Here is a 9,565-nt window from a genome sequence, read left to right on the forward strand (position 1 = left end):
AACATCACTTACAATTGTATTTGGGAAAGAAGGAGCACAGAATGAACATGCATGTTAAATTTTTGGCTATATATCTGCAAGTGCCTAAAAGTACAGTTGGAGCATGAATTGGAACCAGACTATTTTTTGAATATGGGTCATAGGCAGTCTTGAATAAGTACATAAATAAAAGAGAAAATATGTGACCTAGAAAATGTAGGGCCCAAAGTGTAGGGCACAGTGGAGTTTATTTTGAAGGGGGAAATGTAGAAAATACTTACAATACAAAACGGTTTCATGTTTTTCTCATTTCCCAGGTATCACTTCATTCTAGGTACTGAACATCATTTATTATTAACACTAGGGTTTTGAGAATCACATGTTTTGACAGTGGTCACTTGCTTTTGATTCCTTCTTTGAGTAGTTTAATATGGATATAGGATGCCTGCACTTTAAGAGATTAGAATATAAAATAGCCTTGTCTAGGTGAGATATAGATGTCACATATTTATTCAAAAAGTTAGGCTTAGTAGCTAGCATAAAGGCAGAAAGCAAATATATTCTTTCTCACCACTTTCCCTATCACCATATCATATTAAGATATTCTTCCGGCCAGGCACAGGGGCTCACACCTGTAATTCTAGCACTCTGGGAGGCCGAGGCAGGTGGATTGCTCAAGGTCAGGAGTTCAAAACCAGCCTGAGTAAGAGTGAGACCCGTCTCTACTAAAAATAGAAAGAAATTAATTGGTCAACTAAAAATATATAGAAAAAGTTAGCCGGGCATGGTGGCGAATGCCTGTAGTCCCAGCCACTTGGGAGGCTGAGGTAGAAGGATTGCTTGAGCCCAGGAGTTTGAGGTTGCTGTGAGCTAGGCGGATGCCATGGCACTCACTCTAGCTGGGGCAACAAAGTGAGACTCTGTCTCAAAAAAAAAAAAAAAAAAGGAGTTCACCATAAATCACATTGTTAACATAAACTATCTAGTATGCTTTAAGTCCCCAGGTATACAAAGACACTCTTACCAGGTAGGATATTCTAAGGGCTTGGAGGTTATCTCCCAAGAGCCAATCAAGGGGCACCCCTTTTTTTGTAACATGCAGAGTTTGAGACCCTTGAGCCTGCTAAGTTAATTCTTTATTGCATAACACCTTTGTGGGTTTTATTGAAATTCCTTCACATGTGCCGTCCCACCTGAAGTTCCCTGGTATGAGTGATGCCTCCTTCTCCTTTAATGGTACTGAATCTTAAAAAAGTACTATGCTCCTGGTTTCTGATGGTCTACTACAGCCACTTTACGTGCTGCAATTATTTTTCCCTTTCGTGAGGTGATCATTAGGAGCTCCCTTTTAAGGTGGCCGTGGCAAACTCCCTTTGTATCATCCATATCTACCCCATGGTGGATACAAATCTATGCTCCAGCGAACTCTGGAAGGGCAGTTATTCCTAAGTAGCTTTCTTTGCTCTAATCACTCTATAACCATATTTTACTCTATGTATATTTTGAGGTATAAGTTAAGTACAGTTGTTGTGTCCCCAAATCTGCAGGAGATACATGTCAATTTCTATAGTTGCTTCCCTCTTCACTTGGATGGCAAGAGATATAAAATATACTGATTATTTTCTTCAAAAAAGAGATCTTGTTTAGCCTTTTCTGATATATTTCCATGTTAATGAGGGTGATATGCTGAGGGAAACAAAACTATAAATTTTGTATTATAATTTTTGAGTATAGGTATTCTTGGGCATTTCAGTCATTCTTAAAAGCCTCTGCTAAAGTACCAAATACCAAGTAAAACTCACCTGCATCCTTTTAAAGAAGGTACATCTTGGTGTATAAAAGAGGAATTATAGGGGAGATAAGGCCTTATGCTAGCCTTGACTGCAGGACTCTAGGGCCAGAGTCAGAAAACTTTTTTCTGTAGAGAGGCAGAGAGTAAATAATTCAGGCTTTCCAGGCCATATAGTCTGTGTTGTGACTACTCAGTACTGCCATCGTAGTGCAAAAGGAGCCACAGACAACAATTTAATAGGGATAACTGTGTTTCAATAAAAATTAATTTACAGAAAGAGGTGGTAGCAGCCTGGAGCCATAGTTTGCCAATTCATGCTCTAGAGGAACTAAACTTATTAAAGACCATTAAGTGGAAGCAATTTAATTATAGGGCTTATTACAACAGTGAGCTCAAAAAATCTGTGAATTCCATAGGCATGACCTCAATGTCCTGTGTGTGTGTGTGTGTATGTGTGTGTGTGTATAGCTGTTAAATAATTTTCTTGATCAGAAGCAGTTGTGCTGAACACTGTTAAGATCAATAAGGCGTTGTATAAATTTACTGATGGTGACATTGCTAGAAGCTTTACAGGTAGGGAAGGCAAATCCATATCCACAATACATGTCTATTTAAATGAGTGCAAATCTCTTCTCCTTCTGTGATACAGTGGGTACAAATAAATCAACTGCCCACATGTGACTGGCTGATTTCCCTGGAGATGATGCCATACTAAGTGTTCGCTGAGGTTTTCTGTTGGCGGGTTAGGCACTTATCAGTAGCAATAGCAACAATAGCCATGGCTACTTGATGAGAGACATTTTGCTTAGGCCATGAATAGCCTTCATCCTTTCCACCGTGAACCTATTGATGAGGTACTACAATGGCTGTGGGTTGAGGCTGACTGATATGCACAGAATGGTTTTTTTTGCCTATCTGATTATTGAAAACTTCTTCTGCAGAGGATGCCTTTTAGTGAGCATTCACATGAACTTTTCATGCTCTGTACCTATTCTGAGAGATATATTCCATGTACTTATTCCCCAGTCTTCCTGGTCAATAATATTCCAATCCCATTCTTTTCAAGTCTTGGACCAGTCAGCCCAACTATTAGCAAGTACACGTGTATCAGGGTAGATACATAGTCTAGCCATCTCTCCACTCAGAAAAATGGACAAACTAATATATATAGGGTTTCACTCCATCATTGTTTTCCAGGATCACCCTGAGAGTAATGCCACAGCATATCATACAGAACATTTTTTAAGAATAGAACACTCATTACCCATGTGATCTGAGCTTCCTATCATGAAATGAGTGTTATATGATCCGATGCTTATGAAACCATAAGGTTGAGCATTGATGGCTGCAATCTATTAAGTAGAAATGATATATAAAAGGTTTAACTTGAATAGTTCTGACAGTCACAAGCAAACTACATGAACAGATGGCTCAAACCACTTTAACATCAATTCCTACTGTATTACTTGCTATTTCTTAATCTATACCTCTTATATCACTGGATTTTCTGACTCCATAGCCTAGATTTTCTGAAGAGCTTTGTCTTGCTTGTGTCCCTACTCACAATTGGAAGCATCATGGTTACTGTGTAGACAAACAGGTCACACAGTAGCACACTCAGGTTTTTTTTTTGTTTGTTTTTTGTTTTTTTGAGGACACACGTTCCACATTTTATTTACATTTTAAGACTAACTTTAATCTCAAAATCACATATCCGTACACCTATTTCCTTTTTCTTGACTTCACTTAAACTTAAATGTGTGGTTTGTTAAACAAATATTTACCATGTCTGTTACATGTAACACACAGGAACAGCTTTTAACAGAAACTCATCAACCCCCCACACACATTTTTTATTATAAATACAGGTATCAAAACAATCCTGAAGGCCGGGTGTGGTGGCTCACGCCTGTAATCCCAGCACTCTGGGAGGCCGAGGCGGGCAGATTGCTCGAGGTCAGGAGTTCGAAACCAACCTGAGCAAGAGCGAGACCCCGTCTCTACTATAAATAGAAAGAAATTAATTGGCCAACTAATATATATAAAAAAATTAGCCGGGCATGGTGGCGCATGCCTGTAGTCCCAGCTACTTGGGAGGCTGAGGCAGGAGGATTGCTTGAGCCCAGGAGTTGGAGGTTGCTGTGAGCTAGGCTGATGCCACGGCACTCACTGTAGCCTGGGCAACAAAAGCAAGACTCTGTCTCAAAAAAAAAAAACAATCCTGAACATATTTTTGATACTACTAGTAGTCACCACCCACACCGCTTCAAAAATTAACACAATTTGTAACAATATTCATTGTACCTGCTACTTTAAACAATGTCAACTGCAGCTCTTTCACTAAGCAAGATGGATTAACGCATGCCAGTTCTGTTTTTCCTTCTTGAGATTTTTACTTTTCAGAAACACACATGCTTCCACTGCCATCTGACAACTCTTCACGCTTTCATCTTGTAAACCTGAATTCTGTCTCGAGTATTCCAGGTTTATATTTAAATGACAATGCCTTAACAAGAGAAAAAAAATTGTGCTGCATTTTTCCTCCTGTTACCTGAAAACATAATGGGTGTACATATATTAAATATATTCTTATTTAATACAAATGTCCAGGTTATGTTTACCAGGTGGAATTCTTTTACTTAATGTGTGGGTATTTTGCATTGTGATATTTAATCAAGACATTAACATGAGTAGAAGGTTGTTGATTTAAGACAAGTTTGAGATCCACTAAAATTAATTGTTGTATGTTTGTCCTTCTGGTAGCTGTGGAAGCTTCATATTTTCTTTGGACATCATTAGACGTCTTAGCTCTTGAAGTACAACTTTAATGCTATATGAATTTTGCCATTTTGCTAACACTGGTATGCTCCTGGCATCCACCATCCCACTGGAATTATTTATTGCATTCATATTAATTTTTGTTACAAATCTAACTGATGGAGGAGCTTCTGGGTATTTAGATCCACATTCTACTTTCAAGCTGTATATTCTGTTTTCATAATTTGTCCTTGGTGGCCCAATAATCATGCCTGTCCACCTTGTAAGTGTCATATCTTCATCATCTTCTAGGCCCCAGCTAACCGTACCATTGCCTACTCCTTTTTGTCCTTCTTCAAGTTCTTCCAACAAGCGAAAATTACGAGGAACTTTAACTCCTGTGGAGACCACCATCTTCTCCTGCAGCCCGACGCAGCCGCCAGCACACTCAGGTTTTTATTGACTATGAAATCCAAGAGACCTATCAAATGTTGTGTCCTTTTTAGTGACAGATAGTGCAAGATTCAGCAAATTGTCTTTCACAATGGAGGGGACATCCCAGCATGCTCCAGACTCTCCTAGAACACCAGAAACTTCACTTAGGTAGCAATCTCCTAAATTTTTGTGGGGTTTACCTCCCACATTTTTATTAACACATGTCTTACTAAGGCATTTGAGATATTTGCTATTAATATTTCCTGATCATCAGATAGAATCAGTATAATGCCATCAATGTAATGGACCAGTGTGATGTTGGGTGTAATATTTAAGATAAAGCTTTAGATAAGAGTATGAAAGTCTACCATTTGCATTGCTAGGTAAAAGCAAGTTGGTTCTGTATCTGGAATCCAGCATTGCTGTAGCTGCATAAGGGCCATGCCAGATCTGACATAAAAAGGGATCCACTATGCTAAATCTCCCAACTTGGAAAAAATGAGAACAGAGGATCCCAAAGGCCTTTGACATTGAGATATTAACAACCTATGCCATCTTTGTCACTGCCACAAACAGCTACAGCCTAAGTTATTGAGGTTCCCACAGTTATTGCTAATGGTAAACACAAATGAAGAAGCTTCATGAAGACTATACCACTGCATTTTTCTGGAAGTAGAGACACCACACCCTTCCCAACTAACACGCTAAAACCAAGGTGAAAGTCTTTATGACAGCCACTCTAGAAAGTTAGGAAGAGGCCATTGTTCCATCATATGCACAGACACCAATGTAGAAACACCAGAAACATGAAAAAGCCAGGAAATATGCCACCACACACACACACACACACACACACACACACACACACATCATAACTCTCTAGTGAAAGACCCCAACAAAAAGGAAATCAATAAAATTATGGAAAAGAAATTCAAAATAATGACCCTGATGATATTTTCAAAGTGTTGAAAGAAAAAAATTGTCACTCAAGAATATTTTACTCAGCAAAGATATCCTTCAGAAATGAGGAATAAATAGTCTTTCCCTGACAAACAAAAACTGAGGGAATTCATCACCACAGGCCAACCTTACAAAAAATGCTCAAAGGAGTCCTATGTCTAGAACCAAAAAGAAGATAAGCACTATCATAAAAACACACAAAAATATAAAACTCACTTGTGGAGAAGATTCACAAAGGAGAAAGAAAAAGAATCAAACCTTATCGCTATAGAAAACCACTAAATTAAAATGATAAAGAATAAGATAGGAAAAAAGCAACAAAGGATATACAACACAACCAGAAAACAATTAACAAAATAACAGGAGTAGGTCCTCACCTATCAATAATAATCTTGCATATAAACAGATTAAATTCCCCACTTAAAAGAGATAGACCGGCTAAATTAATTTTTTAAGTGACCTTACTATAAGCTGTCTATAAGAAACTCACTTTACCAGTAAAGATATATATCGACGAAAAGTGAAGGGATAGAAAAAGGTATTTTATGTAAACAGAAATCAAAAGCAAACAGGAGTAGCTATACTTAAATCAGATAAAATAGATGTTAAGTAGCTCTAAGAAACAATGGTGATATAGCACACCTTATATTTTCCTGGTTAGAGCTGGAACCCATACTACTAAGTGAAGTATCCCAAGAATGGCAAAACAAGCACCAGATATATTCTCCAGCAAACTGGTATTAACTGAGTAGCACCTAAGTGGACACATAGGTGCTACAGTAATAGGGTATTGGGCAGGTGGGAGGGGGGAGGGGGGCGGGTATATACATACATAGTGAGTGAGATGTGCACCATCTGGGGGATGGTCATGATGGAGACTCAGACTTTTGGGGGGAGGGGGGAAATGGGCATTTATTGAAACCTTAAAATCTGTACCCCCATAATATACCAAAATAAAAAAAATAATTAAAAAAAAAAAAAAAGTAAAACCCTGTAAAAAGAGATACAGATAATCATCATATAATGATAAAGGGATCGATTCAACAAAAGAATATAGCAATTATAAATATTTATATATCTAACATTGGGGCACCCCGATATATAAAGTAAATATTATTATATAAAGGGAAAGAGACTCCAATACAGTAATAGTTGGGAACTTCAAAACGCCACTGTCAGCATTGAACTGATCATCCACACCAGGGGTCCTCAAACTTTTTAAAGAGGGGGCCAGTTCACTGTCCCTCAGACTGTTGGAGGGCCGTTGGAGAGTGCGGTGCACATTCCACACATGCGCACTGTGGGCCCGGGACAAGTAGGCTGCTAAGCAGGACAGGCAGCAGCAGCAAAAACACCAGGCAGGCCAGATAAATGTCCTTGGCGGGCCACATGTGGCCCGTGGGCCATAGTTTGAGGACTCCTGATCTACACAGAAAGTTAACAAAAAAAAAAAAAAAATTGGAATTGGATTTAAACTGCACATTAGACGAAATGGACCTAATAGACCTTCACAGAACATTTCATCCGACAGCTGCAGGACACATCAGCACATGGAACTTTTTCTAGGATAGAGCACATGTTAGGTCACAAAGCAAGTTTCAACAAATTTAAAAGAATTGAAATCTCATGTCAATTTCTTTTTACCACAATGAAATAAAACCAGAAATCAACAATAAGAGGAAGTTTTTAAATAGTACAAATATATTTGGTCATTATACATTGTATACATGTATCCGAATATCGCACTGTATGCCATAAATATGTATAATTATTGTTTCAATTAAAATAATAATAAAAGGAGAAAAAGTAATCCAAAAGGCAAAAACTAGACAAACTGAAATACAGAAGCGTGGGGAACAAATAACAGGGGGTATATGTTTTTATATATATATATATATATTTTATATATATATATAACACATATTGCCCCATATATGTTAAAAACATATATGTTTTTATATATATATATAAACATATATATATAAAAACATATACCCCCTGTTATTTGTTCCCCACGCTTCTGTATTTCAGTTTGTCTAGTGTCTAGTGTGTGTATATATATATATATATATATACACACACACACACACTAGATAATCCTAAATATAATTATAACTTTTTAAGCATTTCTCCCCAGATAATGTAATCTTCACAATATTCTGTAGAAAAATTTGAAGACTCTTCTATATCTCAAAAAAGGTTTTTGAGCAAACAAGAGAATTTTACTTTTTTCTTGTATAGTTTGGGGTACAAAAATGTGTTTAAACTATTACTGTCAGATAACTTGAAAGACCCACATCTTTATAGCAGAGGGAAAAAATGTTTCCCTGAGAATTATAATATCAAGATTAGATTCATATGCATCCCACTGAGTTTTCTGAAAATTTCAATCTCTGTATCTTACTTTGTAATGCAGCAACCTACACTTTGCTCTATAACTAATCAGTAGTGAAAGGGTTGTTTGTTTTGCCTACATGTTGAAGTATTTTAATGTGGCAAAAGGTTCCTCTTTCACACTTCATATTTGTAAATCAAATGATGCAGTTCTTTGGGAGAGGAGAAGAAATTTTATTCAAAGAAATGAAAAGTAATCTGTGTCTTTATTTACATGTTAGCAAATGAGAATTTGGTCTTTCAATCATCTTTCTATATAGAAATTACAGTTTATAGCTGACATCTGTACCAAGACTGGAAACTCTTAGCAGAGGTGGTGGGAAATGTTCAATGACTGTTGCAGATAGTGATTCCACAGTCCTACTGCAGATTGCTGGGCTTCATAGTTACAAAGAAGAGCCACAATAAAAATAAGCAAAAGAATACTACTGCATAGTCACACATAATATCTCCATCATTGTCCAGTAAATCATCTGAAAATTAGTCAAACAATAAACTACAGATCAGAATTTTCTTTTTGTAGCCATGTTGAATATGTTGGAGAAAGTTTTCATGATTGTAATAGGTGGGGGAGTTATGAAAGGAATGTAGGCAATGAATTCACTGGACTCATGAATTGCATCGCCTGGATTAGAAATCAGAAGTTATGATTGGCCGACTTCATTCTTACCAGTTTGGCCTTTGCCCAAATCAGTCAATTGTAGCTAACAATTGTCAATTTGTTTCAGTGCTGTTCTATCAGGAAATCCTGGATACTGTGGAAAGAAACCATGTCCTTCCAAGTATCTGGAGACTGGTCAACCAAGGGGGCACTTGATTTGCTATTTGTCTCTTTGTCTTTTACTTACTTCCTGAAGATTGTCAATTTCTCCTATCCCCTTTGTCTTTGGCTAACATGAAGAATTATTTAATAACAAGATTGTTTTCATGTTTCTACTGCTATCTATGCGTTGCCTGTTCATGAGCTTTCCTTTGCCATATAGTTTTGAAGTATTCTGGTATCATGTCCAAAAATAATGACAACCTATGACTGTGTTACTCAATGTAAGGAAAAATAAAAATGTTAATGATACGATTATCTTCATTTTTGGATCCCTACCTCCTTTTTCTATTTCCTTGCTTTTCATTTACCTGTTACTTATTTCTTTGTGGAGACCCACAAAGTAAATTGAGCTCATTTTCAGGGATTCTGGAGACCCCAATATACAAGCCCATTTCAGAGAGATGAAAACTATGTTTTTCTCTCTT

General features: G+C 37.2%; 1 pseudogene; it reads right to left on the reverse strand.

The window, feature by feature from the left end:
* Positions 1–4,065: 4,065 nt before the first annotated feature.
* Positions 4,066–4,968, reverse strand: LOC105858374 (ubiquitin-conjugating enzyme E2 variant 2 pseudogene; annotated as a pseudogene).
* Between the last annotated feature and the right edge of the window lie 4,597 nt (positions 4,969–9,565).

Source organism: Microcebus murinus, chromosome 10 (assembly GCF_040939455.1).
Source record: "Microcebus murinus isolate Inina chromosome 10, M.murinus_Inina_mat1.0, whole genome shotgun sequence".
Classification (NCBI taxonomy): domain Eukaryota; kingdom Metazoa; phylum Chordata; class Mammalia; order Primates; family Cheirogaleidae; genus Microcebus; species Microcebus murinus.